Source organism: Muscardinus avellanarius, assembly GCF_963383645.1.
Source record: "Muscardinus avellanarius genome assembly, chromosome: 7".
Classification (NCBI taxonomy): domain Eukaryota; kingdom Metazoa; phylum Chordata; class Mammalia; order Rodentia; family Gliridae; genus Muscardinus; species Muscardinus avellanarius.
Genome location: NC_137793.1, coordinates 9,770,994 through 9,783,665, shown reverse-complemented (window position 1 = coordinate 9,783,665; position 12,672 = coordinate 9,770,994).

The window sequence follows — 12,672 nt, the reverse complement described above, 5'->3', positions numbered from 1 at the left end:
TGGCCCTGGAGCAAGGCTTAGCGCAAGGATGGGGCAAGAGCCAGCTCAGCATCTGGCCAAAATGACAGTAGCAAAAACAATTCCTCTCCTCAAGTGCCCATGCCCGCATTGTGTCTGTGCATTGCTGTAGACCACACTCATCCCCTGGCGCTAGTCGGCCTTCCATCACTGTGGCAAAACACCTGAGGGCGGGCATCGGAAAGGCCTTGTTTTGGCGCAAGGCTTCGAAGCATTTGGCCTGTGGTCACTTGGCCTCTTGGCTTGGGCCTGTGCTGAGGTTGGACATGATGGCAGGCAGCAGGTGGTCGAGCAGAGCTGCTCACTCAGGGAGCTTGGAAGCAGCAGAGGAGGAAGGACCAGGATCCCAGTAGCCCTCCCAAGGGCACACCCCCATAACTCAACTTCCTTCCGCTAAGCCCCACCCACTAAAGTTTGTATTACCTCCTAATAGCTTCACAAGATGGTCATTAAATCTCCAACATGTGAGCCGGGCGTGGTGGGCACGCTTGTAATCCTAGCATTTGGGAGGCTGAGACCTGGAGGATCGCGGTTCGCGGACAGCCTCAGCTACTTAGTGAGGCCCTCTGCAACTCAGTGAGAACCGGTTTCAAACTAAAGAATAAAAAAATAGGGCAGGGGGTGTAGCTTGGAGATCAAATGCCCCTGGGTTCCATCCCCAGACCCGGAAAAAAAAAAATCTCTAACATGTGGAACTTTGTGTGTGTGTGTGTGTGTGTGTGTGTGTGTGTGTGTGTGTATGTGTGTTATTGGGGATTGAATCCAGAAGCATTGTACCTCTGATCTATACCCCCAGTCTTATTTTATTTTTAATTTTTTAATTAAAAAATCTTTTTGTGTTAGTGGGGGGTTAAACCTAGAGGCATTCTACCAATGAGCTACACCCCCAGCTCCATTTTATTTATTTGGAAACAGGGTCTCAGTAGGTTGATGGGAGTCTCACTACTTGCAGAGGCTGTCCTCAAAACTGCAGTCCTCCCATCTCAGCCTTCCAAGTACAGGGATTACAGGCATGTACCACCACACCTGGGTTACTTTTTATTTTAGAAACAGGGCCTCTACTAAGTTGTAAGGGGCCTTGCTAAGTTGCTGAGGCTGGTCTTGAACCTGTAATCCTCCAATATCAGCCTCTGAAGTAGTAGGATTATAGGAGTGCACCACTGTGCCTGACCTAAACTGGGCTTTCTAATGGAAAAGTATTTTCTCTCCTCAAGAGATGAGGTTTAGATGCCATACTACTATTTAGACTTGAGAAGTCAACTCCTCACTTTATCCATTCTTCTTCCACTGCTTCCTGTTTTAGAGGAAGAAAGAACCTGGCTCTTTTGCAGAGACAAAATTTTCATGGGTGCTCTGTTTTTCCCTTTGTTTCATAATTTAAAAAATCTAGACTATTGAACACAATGTAGAGAAGAGTGAAAAAGTCAAGAGCATTTCATTATCCAGCAGTAATAAGGTATTAATCATATTGTCAATAAAAACGTAAAGCAAGCCGGGCGTGGTGGGCACGCTTGTCATCCCAGCACTTGGGAGGCTGAGACTGGAGGATCGCGGTTCGCGGACAGCCTCAGCTACTTAGTGAGGCCCTCTGCAACTCAGTGAGACCCTGTTTCAAAATAAAGAATAAAAAATAGGGCAGGGAGTGTAGCTCAGAGGTCAAATGTCCCTGGGTTCCATCCCCAGACCCGCAAATCAACAACAACAACAACAACAACAACAACAACAAAAAACCATAATATGTAGTAAGCATTCCAATGAAAACCCACAGAACTTTTAAGATGGAAAATTTAAACTCTATTGAGAATTGTAAAGAAACATGAAAAAACCAAGCTCATGAACAGAATCACAACATTTGTAAGGATGTCAATCCTTCCCTTAAAGCAAATCCCAGAAAAATAATCTAGTAGGGACTCTTCAGATACTCAACACTGACTCTAGAATTTCCATGAAGGTATGAAGTATAAAATAGCTAAAAAGGAGCCGGGTGTGGGGGCGCACGCTTGTAATCTCAGCATTTGGGAGGCCGAGACAGGAGGATCGTGGTTTGAGGACAGCCTCAGCTACTTAGTGAGGCCCTCTACAACTCAGTGAGACCCTGTTTCAAAATAAAGAATAAAAAATATGCCTGGAAGTGCTGCTCTGATGTAGAATGCCCCTGGGTTCCATCCCCAGTACTGCAAAAAAAAAAAAAAAAAAAGCTAAAAAAATTTTTAAGTGTAACAAAGGCAGTCAGAGAGGTTGGATTCAACTTATTAATAGTTAAGTTTATTAAAAGCCTCATAATAAATAATGTGATACTGGCAAGGAAACAAAAAGACTGACACAACAAACAGCATAAAACACACACACACATTCACACACACACATCCACATACATGTACCTACCTATTTTTGTTACTGGAACCCGGGGGCATTCTACCTCTGAGTTACACCCCAGCCCCACTTATTATTTAATTTTTTAAATTCTGAAACAGAGTCTTGCTAAGTTGCCAAGGTTGGCCTCAAACCCAAGAAATTCCCACCTCAGCTTTCCAAGAACCGGAATTATAGGCATGCACCACTGAGCTCTGATTATCCACCTATTTAATAGCCAATGTACGATAGAGATACCATTACATATCAGTGAAGAAAGGATGGACTTTTAGCAGAAATTATTGGGAACATGTGGCAGATGGTGTTCATGTTGATTGATGGGTCAGAAGTCTCTTACATGAATGACCATTAATGGAATCAGAATGATATTATAGAAAATTATTATTATTAGAGAAACAAGACAGCAGAAGGGGCTAGGGAGGAGAGAGATATCTCTCCTATCTGACTTTCCATTAGTGTCTTGTTTTATTGAGAGTTTTAATCAAAACATTATAATCACAGAAGACAGCAATGCTGTAATAGGGTGAGTCAGGAAAAAACATCAAGGTAGCCACTGATGAATCAGGGAGTGAAGGGGTAAAATTCTGGGAAATCAAGAAGTTGTCAGGGTCTTTGCTCAGCGATCTCATTTGGTCTTCGGAGATTTGTCTGTGTGCAGCAGTCTCCACTTGGGTGGGCAGTTTGCGCTCCTTCCAACCCAGACTCAGGTGACTTCAAAGCTGATGACTAATGAGGCTCCCGGCAGGACAAATAATTATTATGTAGAAAAAACGTTAGATTCCTACCTCATGCCATATATAAAAGTAAACTTCAGAGGGATTAAAGACCAATTGTGAAGACAAAACTAAAATGTTTATGGAAAATAGGCAAATAATATTTTAATCTTGGGGTGGGAAAGGATCTCTCAAACAAGATTCCCAAAGCAGAAGCAGTAAGAATAAATCTTGGTGTATTTTTTCACTTTTGGTGGTATTGAAGATAGAACTTGGACCTTACACATGCTAGGCAGGCATTCACCCTTAACCCTGGATGCATGTGTGTGTGTGTGTGTGTGTCGTACTGGGGATTGAACCCAGAGACATTCTACCTCTGAACTACATTCCCACCACTATTTTAATCTTTATATTTACTAAGTTGTGAAGGGTTTTAAAGGGTTGCTGAGGCTAGCTGCAATACTGTGATCCTCCTGTCTCAGTCTCCCAAGTACTGGGATGACAGGCGTGTGCCACCATGCCCAGCTCCTTGATGGATTTTAATATGTCAGAATTTAGAATTTCAGTTCAATGAATTATTTAACGGAAAAAGTTGGGAGAGGAACTGTAGAGCAGAGGAATTGTTTTTATGTTCAGGGAAGATATTATACGTGGGGAAAGAGAGAAGAAAGAGAAGAGAGGGGGAGAGAAAGAAGAGAGAAGGGTAAAGAGAAAAAGAAGAGAGAGAGAAAAGAAGAAGAGAAAAGATAAGGGAAAAGAGAGAAAGAGAAGAGAGATAAAAAGAGGAGGAGGAGGAGGAATAGAAAAGTGGGCAAAGATGTGAGAGGTCAGTTCACTTAAGGGCAAATAGCAACCAAGTATGGAAATAGATGATTAAACTCAAAAGAAGATTCTCAAAGAAATTCCAAGAGAATCACAATGAAGTAACTACACATCCCATCTGGCAGTGGGGCAGGAATCACTCAATGGGATAATATTGTTAGCAAGGATGTGGGTAAACAACCCTCAAGCCCATCAGATGGAGGAGTAAAATTGGCCAGTTGGTTCTGGAGAGAGATCTCCATATGTGATGAAGTGTGCAACTTGCCTATCATTTAACAATTTCCTTTCTGAATACCTACCCCCAATAAACTCTCTCTCAGGTTCATGTAGGAACATGTATGAGTAGCCTGTTCAGTGCAAAGGCTACTTTATCAGCCATTTATGTTAGAGTTGGAGGACACCTAGCTCTTTATCATTAATGGAATGGATGGTTACGACAGCATATACCCCTAGTGGCATATTATGTAGAGATTAGAAGCTATAAACAAAATCGACATATGGTAATAGGTCTTAAGAACAAAGAGCAGAGTAAAAAGAGAAGGAGAATGAGGTCTGTAGCAAAATGTTTTGTTTTGGAAGTATTCTACCTTCTCTCGTTTATGATTTCTTAACTAACAAAAGTTATACTTTTCTGCTAAAACACATTTTCACTTTCAAATGATTCTTTTCCCAATTCTGCAGTATCATCTGCTTATCTCTTTCTCAAGACCATGTCTTTGAAATGTGGACCAAATTACTTCCTAATTCATTTCTCAATCTAGAATCCTTGTCTTTTTCCTACTCTTTCTTTAAAGCTGGTTTGTCAAAGGTTATCAGTGATTTCCTAGTTTTAATTCAATGGACTATTCCTTCTGTTTAGATCAATAAATACTTATATTTATCTTTATATATAATATGATGCTGGGACCTTAGCTAAGTTGCTGGGGCTACAAGGTGATTCTAGTACAATCCCTCTGTTCAGGAAATCATACTGTGGTTTGAAAATAGATAAGAAAATGAATCATCTTTTAAAATATTTTTTACATTATACATTACAATGTAAAATGTACATTATAATCTCACATCATAATGAAGCTGATAATAGAAATGACATTCACACAACTTTTTCTAATGCTGCTTTTTTCTTAGTTTATTTAAACTTAACTCTATTGTCTTCACACTCTCACATTTGCTGTGTGCTATGTGTTTTGTAATTGACACATAAAATGTGTGCATATTTATGTGGTTCCATGTGATGTTTTGATATATGTACACAGGGTATAATGTTCAAAGCAGGGTAAGCACAGCTATCTCCCCAAACAGTTTTCATTTATTTGTGATAAACACATTCAAAATCCTTCTAGGTTTATATATCATTCAAAAACTTTCTTCTAGGTTTTTAAAAAATGTATGCTAAATTATCATCATAAATAAATAATTTCAATGCAGTTTTCTAGTTATAAGGAAAAGGTATGCCTAGGTTGCTGTTGGAGCTCAAGTAGAAACATTGGACTCAGGAAGATTTTTAGAGAAAATTCAGTCTGCAGTCTGTGTGTGGAAGAACTAACCAATTAAATAAGTTTAAGAGATTCAGACAAATTTTTTTCACACTAGGCAGTCATATGAGATTAAAAAATTCTAGTATCAAGCTGGGTGTGGTGGCGCACGCTTGTAATCCCATTACTTGGGAGGCTGACACAGGAAGTTTGCGGGTTCACAGCCAACCTCAGCAACTTAGTGAGGCCCTTGGAAACTTAGTGAGACCCTGTTTCAAAATAAAAAAATAAAGCTGGGCATGGTGGCACACGCTTGTAATCCCCATGCTTGGGAGGTGGAGACAGGAGGATCAGGCAGGTTCGAAGCCAGTCTTGCTGGCTTAAGAGACCCCTGTTTCCAAATAAAAAATATAAAAATAGGTCTGGGAGTGTAGCCCAGAGGTAGAAGGGTTTCCAGGAACCCCAGTACCACCAAAAAATAAAAATAAAAAATAAAATAGGGCTGGGGGTGTGACTTGGGGATAGATTATCCCTGGGTTCAATCCCCAGTACCACAGAAACCAAAGATAATCCTATTATCTAGTTCCCACATGAGAATGATAAAATCAAAATGCCTGGAGGTGAAACTTGAAGTTGCTCTTATGATTTTAAGGTGTGAATATATCTGACCGTGAGGGCATTAGGGCTGACTAGGCTGAGAGAGAAAAGAAAGAAAATGGTCAGTAAGTATCAGAGCTTCCAACCCCAGACTGTCTCACTCCAAAGAATGTTCCCATCTGGTCTTCATTACTGTTTCCATATAACTGAGATGGTATTAGGGAATTAGTCAATATACCTTATGTTCTACTCAGGTGAACACACACATAGTTTAGTGCTTTAGGATAAGAAAGATTTTTATTTTTTATTTTTCTACTTGCTTCCACTGGGGATGGGAGATGGGATTCTGCTTGATATCTTTCCTAAAGAGTTTGTGGGCTTTCACCATGTAATGCCAGTTGCTCTGCCTGGGAAAGGGAAAATAAGGAATTGTACACAATTCTTATGGCTGTCACCTACAAGTGACCCATGAACTTCTGTTCACGTGTGGTAGCCAAATTGCATCATGTAGCCTTATTCAATACCACAGGGACAGGGCATGTTACTTCATAATGTATAAGAAGATAACGTGACCATGTGTGAAAATAAGTATTGCTAAACTATGTCAAATCAAACTGAACTCAAGAGTCAAAGGCAGTCAGTTCTGTTCAGCTAAGATTCCACACTGTCGGACTTCTGGGAAGATGGCGACCGAGAAAAGCGGGGCTTAAGAGCCCCGCTAACAACCAATCTCCATTACCACAAAATCAGCGCCTTTCATAGCCAGAAAACACCATCACCAGAGAAACAAAAAAATCACCAGGCTCCAGAGAGAAAGCGGACTGAGAACAGAGCTCAAAGCCACAGAGGAGATACACCGGCCTCACGCCCGAGGACGCGGCAGCAGTGCCATACTGCCAGCAGCAGCGGCGAGTTCACTGGACGGCTACGGCAAGCTGAGGTGAGCCGCTGTGGAACAGCCAGGCAGGATTTCTCGGCGCAGAGAGCATCTAAAGCTCCCACTGGCTGAGCTCAGCACACGCTGCAGGGATTCAGAGTGGAACTAAAAACCAAGAAGAAATACGCCAGCCTCACGGCTGAGGGCGTAGCAGTGGCGCCATATTGCCACCGGCAGCAGCAGCAGCGAATTCACCGAGACCAGTACAGCTACATCTGCGTACTCAAGAACAGTGAGTCAAATCACGGGCCACAGAGGAGAAATCCCAGTACTGTACTCCCTGGGACTTGACCCAGTGGGGGAGTGGCGGTGGCAGAGATATCACACCATAGGAGAACGTGCAACCTGGCACCCCCCACAGTCTAAAGCAGCCCCTATCGACTCTCTGGGTCGGAGACTCTGTGATACAACCCCGTAAAGGAGTAGTGGGGTCTGAGATACTACTGACTCGAGATCCAGAACACCTTAAGTGAAGTCATAGTGACCCAAGGGAAGAACCCAGAGAAGTCACAAACTTCCAAAATCATGGGAAAGAGGAATAATACTGGAGCAATGAATGCCCACAACCCCACAACATCAGAACCCGATAAAACAGAAATTCAGAGATTTCTAGAAGATCAAATCAGGAAAATAACTGTAGAAATAATAGAGGTGCTTCGAAAAGAACTCAGAGAGAGCCAAAAAGAGATAAAGGATGCAATTAATGAAGTAAAGGCCTCAATTCAAAGCACAAACAACCGATTAGACCACATGGAGAACAGAATCTCGCTCTTAGAAGATGATCATTCCAAAAATGAATGCATAGTTTCTAATCTAGGAAAAAATATCCGACAGCAGGAATCTGATATTGAAGAAATATGGGCCCATTTTAAGAGAGCTAACCTAAGAATAATTGGAATAGAGGAGGGAAAAGAAAGTGAAACCAAAGGGATCAACAATCTCTTCAAGGAAGTAATAGCAGAAAATTTTCCAAACATAGAGCAAGAGGTTGATACACAGGTCCAGGAAACTTATAGAACTCCCTTTAGACAGGATCGGAGAAGAGGATTCCCACGCCACATAATTGTCAAAATGACCAATGTGGAAGCCAAGCAGAGAATCTTAACGGCAACAAAAACAAAGGGCCAAGTGACATTCAGAGGCAAACCAATTAGAATCACTCCAGATTTTCCAAACCAAGTCATGAGAGCCAGAAGGGCTTGGAGTAACATATTCCAAACTCTGAAAGAAAACAACTTCCAGCCAAAAATTTCCTACCCAGCAAAACTTTCTATCAAATTAGATTGAGAAATAAGAAGCTTCCATGACAAACAGAAACTGAAGGAATTTATGTCTTCAAAACCAGCACTAGAGAAAATACTCAAAGAGATTAACTACAAAGAAGAAATAGGTAACACACACCAGAACCAGAGAAACAAGATTTTCCATCCAACAGACAAATAAGATTGGTTATCTGTGGAGATTCATTATTTATGTTAGTCTTTTACCTATCTCTAAATGGTATTGTTTGCCTTTATTGTTGTTAATTTTTAGGATTTCTAGTTGTAATATTAATATACCTTCAGATATAGCATTTGGAAATATTTTATCCCATTCTATTAGTAACTTTTAACTCTGTTTACATTGTCTTTGGATATACAATATTTTTTTTATTTTTTAGGGAGTTTGTATACTCTTCTGTTGCCTGTGCCATTGAAATCATATCCAAGAAATCGCTGCCAATTTCAATGTTGTGAGGTTTTATGACCCAGATTTTCTCCTAAAAGTTTATAGTCTTAAGATTTATATTTAGGTCTTTTATCTATTTTGAGTTAATATTTGTATATGGGATTAGGTAGGGTCCAATTTTATTATTTTCTATGTAATTATTATTTTTCAACAATATTTAGTTAAAAGATTATTATTTCCACCACCAAATGTTCATGGAAACCTTGTCAAAAATAACTTGACAATATAGGGAAGAATTTAGGTCTAGGCTTTTATTTAACTCCAATGGTTTATATATCTGCCTTTAGAATAGTACTACACTGTTTCAATTATTGTAGCTTTATATGGTTTGAAATCAGAAAATATATATCTTCTAGCTTTGTTCTTTTTCAAGATCGTTTTGGGTATCTAGAGTCCATGTTCCATATTAGGATAGATTTTTTTTTCTGAAAAATATATATATATATAAATATATGATAGTTTCACCTAAAAAAATAGAAAAAAATATTCTCTGGTAAGAAAGTAAAAAGAAATATTGAAATGTCATCTTTAAGTCATCAAAAGCTTGGTATCAGACAAATGAAACTGTTATGTGAGATTATCATTTTTAATTTGGATAAATTGCTATAATACTAGATGTCAACCACTAAGCCAAGCATGGGAGGGAGGGATGGAGAGGGAATGGGGTGGGGATCGGGTGGGGGCTGACTGGGTGATGTGTGCATGTATGTCTACAAAAGTTTGTATACCACTATGATGTATGAATACAGTACACCAATAAAAAATTAAAAAAATAAATAAAAATCTAATTACTCTCTACAAAAAAAAAAAAAAGATTCCACACTGTCGTGTGACCTAGACGTGGTGATTTCACTGTATTTGTTCAAGCTAGGCTCTCCGAGGGGAGCTGAAGACTGTAGCTTTTCATTCTTATCCATTTTCTCACTTTCAGTATCTTAACTCAGTCTGGCATTGCCAGGAGAGTTAAGTGTTGGTTTTCTAAGATTTCAGCATTTCCTATATTTTCAGATAGAAACTCCCTTACATTTATAGCGAAAAAGGAATGTAACAATGACTTTATGAACCCACCAGGATATGTATCCACCCAGGCTCCGTTTCTGCTTTCTGACCTGTGGCTCTGCCCTTTGTGGGCAGGGTTTCTAAAGCCAGCTGGTGCGCGCTAGCTTCCTCCCATCTTTGTTTCTTTTGCTTATAAATCAAAACATGTTCCTAATTCTTTATGACTTCAAATAACTTACCCATATGAAGATTCATTTAATTCTCAGATCAACTCTATGGTGAAGGAGTGATTCAATCCTATTCAATAGATGAAGAAGGTGAGATTCAAGGTCAGACAAGGTCTCACAGGGATTTCTGAAATACATTTTCTGATAGCTGCCCTGTTCTTCTTTCTTCTTTGTATCATTTTCTCCATTTAAGGGATCAAAATGTTCATTCATTCATTCATTCACTCACAACACAAACTTGTTATTATCAGAAGTCTGGTATTGGAGAATATGCACGTGGTCTCTTGGGGTCTATTGAGGAAGACATTGCTTATTGATCAACCAACAGTCTTCTAATAGAATTCTAATTTTGTTCAGATCACCAGCACATTCCATCCCTTGATCTGAAGAACTCTAGATTAATACTTTCTGATTGGTCTAAACTAATCATCGTCATCTCCTAGGATAGATTTGAGAGAAGGCTGTGGCCCAGGATTAGATAAGGTATCAGGAGAAAGTCTGTCTGAGAAAGGCTTCCTTCCCAGAAAAAAATTGAAGGACTAATTATGATAAAGCCTTTCTACCTTCTCATTTCCTATTCTCAAATATAAACTTGATGTCCTGAGGATACCAGCCCTTCTGTGACCATGTTAAAGACAAGCCATCATGGAGGAACACAGAGAGAAGAACCTGGTTCTTTGATAGTGCTTTAAAAATCCCTAGACTGTCTATATCCAGGCTTCTTTTGAAAAATATACCTTTATTGGTACATTGTGTTTATGCATTATCAAGAGGTTCAGAGTGCTAAGAACATGTCTGCACATGGCACTTGGTCAATTTCCCTCCAGACCCCATCCTGCCCCCTTCTCGATGTTATTGAGATCATCACTGATGATGCTGTATATAACTTTATTTCAATGTCTTCTTCATCAAGTCTCTCCCCCCTCCTTATACCTCCTTCATTTGCTCTACCAGAGATTCTCCTCCTTTATCTGTAATTCCTTATATTTTCTAATTTCTCTACCTTCCACATAGGAAAGAAAACATACAACCCTTCATCTTTTGAGACTGGCTAATATTGCTTAGAATAATATTCAGTAGTTCCATCTATTTTCTTGTAAATTATATTGTTCCTCTTTAGTAAAATTCCATTGGTTGTATATATCACAGTTATATAACTCATTCTTTTATTGATGGGAACCTAGGTTGGTTCCATAATTTGGCTAGAAACATGGATATGTATATATCACTATACTATTCCAACTTCAATTCCTTTAGAAAGATACTAAAGAATAACGGTATTGCGGGGCCATATGGTGGTTCCATTTCCAGTCTTCTGAGGAACCTTTATTTTCTTATTATGAGATGGAAAAAGAGATCCTTATATAGTTAGGTTTCTGTGAATTGAATTTTCAGTTACTTGCAGTTGAACAGATCCCTAAGTGATTTAACTGACTATTTTGGTTATCAGGCTCATAAACTAGTCCTGTTCATTCGTCATTGTTCGTCAGCCCCAGCCACTTCTGAGAACCTATACCCTACCAGACTACCCATTGTTGGAGTTGCAAATGGAATGGTGATCCTTTAGTTGCCTTTATTTTTCAAGATTCATGCTAATCCATGTCTCTGATGGACTCAACATCTCCAGGTAAACATAGCTACATTTTTTGTCTTGTACCATTTTCCACGAGGAGTAAGTTACGTTTGCTTGTGCCTAGGGCCTAGCAATACATGACAATGTATCCCTACAGGATGGAGAAGGGTTGTCTCCATGAAGGAAGGGATGTTGAGCAGCCCATGAGAAGGTATTAGCCCTATGAGAGATCATCCCGTCCTTTGTACTTATCTAATGCCACCTAGATAAAAACTACTTAAATCATAACTAACATTTGCTGGGTGTTCATTATTGGACAGGTATTTTGCTAAGTGTTTTGCATGGACCATTTTATTCGGTGCTCAAATCATCTAAGATGCAGGTATTATTATCTTTATTTCATAGAGGGGTCATGGAGCACAGAAAGGTTAAGCTGCTCATACCCATGGAGCTGCTGTGTTTGTAAGTTTTGGATCACTGTGACTCAAATTCCTCAAACGAACAATAGAAGAGGAGAAGTGTATTTCTTCTCATAGTTTCAGAGGTGTTAGTCCATGCCTGGCCAGCTCCATTGCCCAGGGCCTGAGGTGAGACAGAAGCATTAAGGAAGAAGGGTGGAATGAAGCAAAGCTTTTCATCTCATAGCAAGCAAGATGCAGAAATGGCAAGAGGAGGGGGCAAAAGGAAAGAAGAAAAATCTTTCCAGGGACACCTCCAGTGACCTACTTCCTTCAATGAGGTGCCACCTCCCAGCAGTCCATTCAACATCAATGGATTAATCCCAATGAAGTCAGAACCCTCAGTATTCAGTCATTCCATTAAAACCCCATTAAAACCCCATATCTGACCCTTGCTGCACTGGGACCTTACTTTGAGCATATGAGCTTTTGGGGGCCATACCAGATCCAAACCATAACATCTGATTTCATGTCTATGGGATCCAGTCAGCCATCCCACAGGAAATAAGGAAGCTGATGAAGAAGTCCTAGAGTGAAAATAAGTTTGCCTAGTAGACCCCTATGAATAATAAGCAAGAGAGGCTACTCTCTTCCCTACCATGCAAATAACTCACAATATGGCCTCCTTTCTAGGAAAAATTCATTTCCTGTCCCCTTAAGACTACACAGTCATATATCGCCCAAGATAGAAGAGAAAAATAGAGATTTTATGAACTAGTTAGTCCTGAAAGCAATTTTAATGAACATACTTC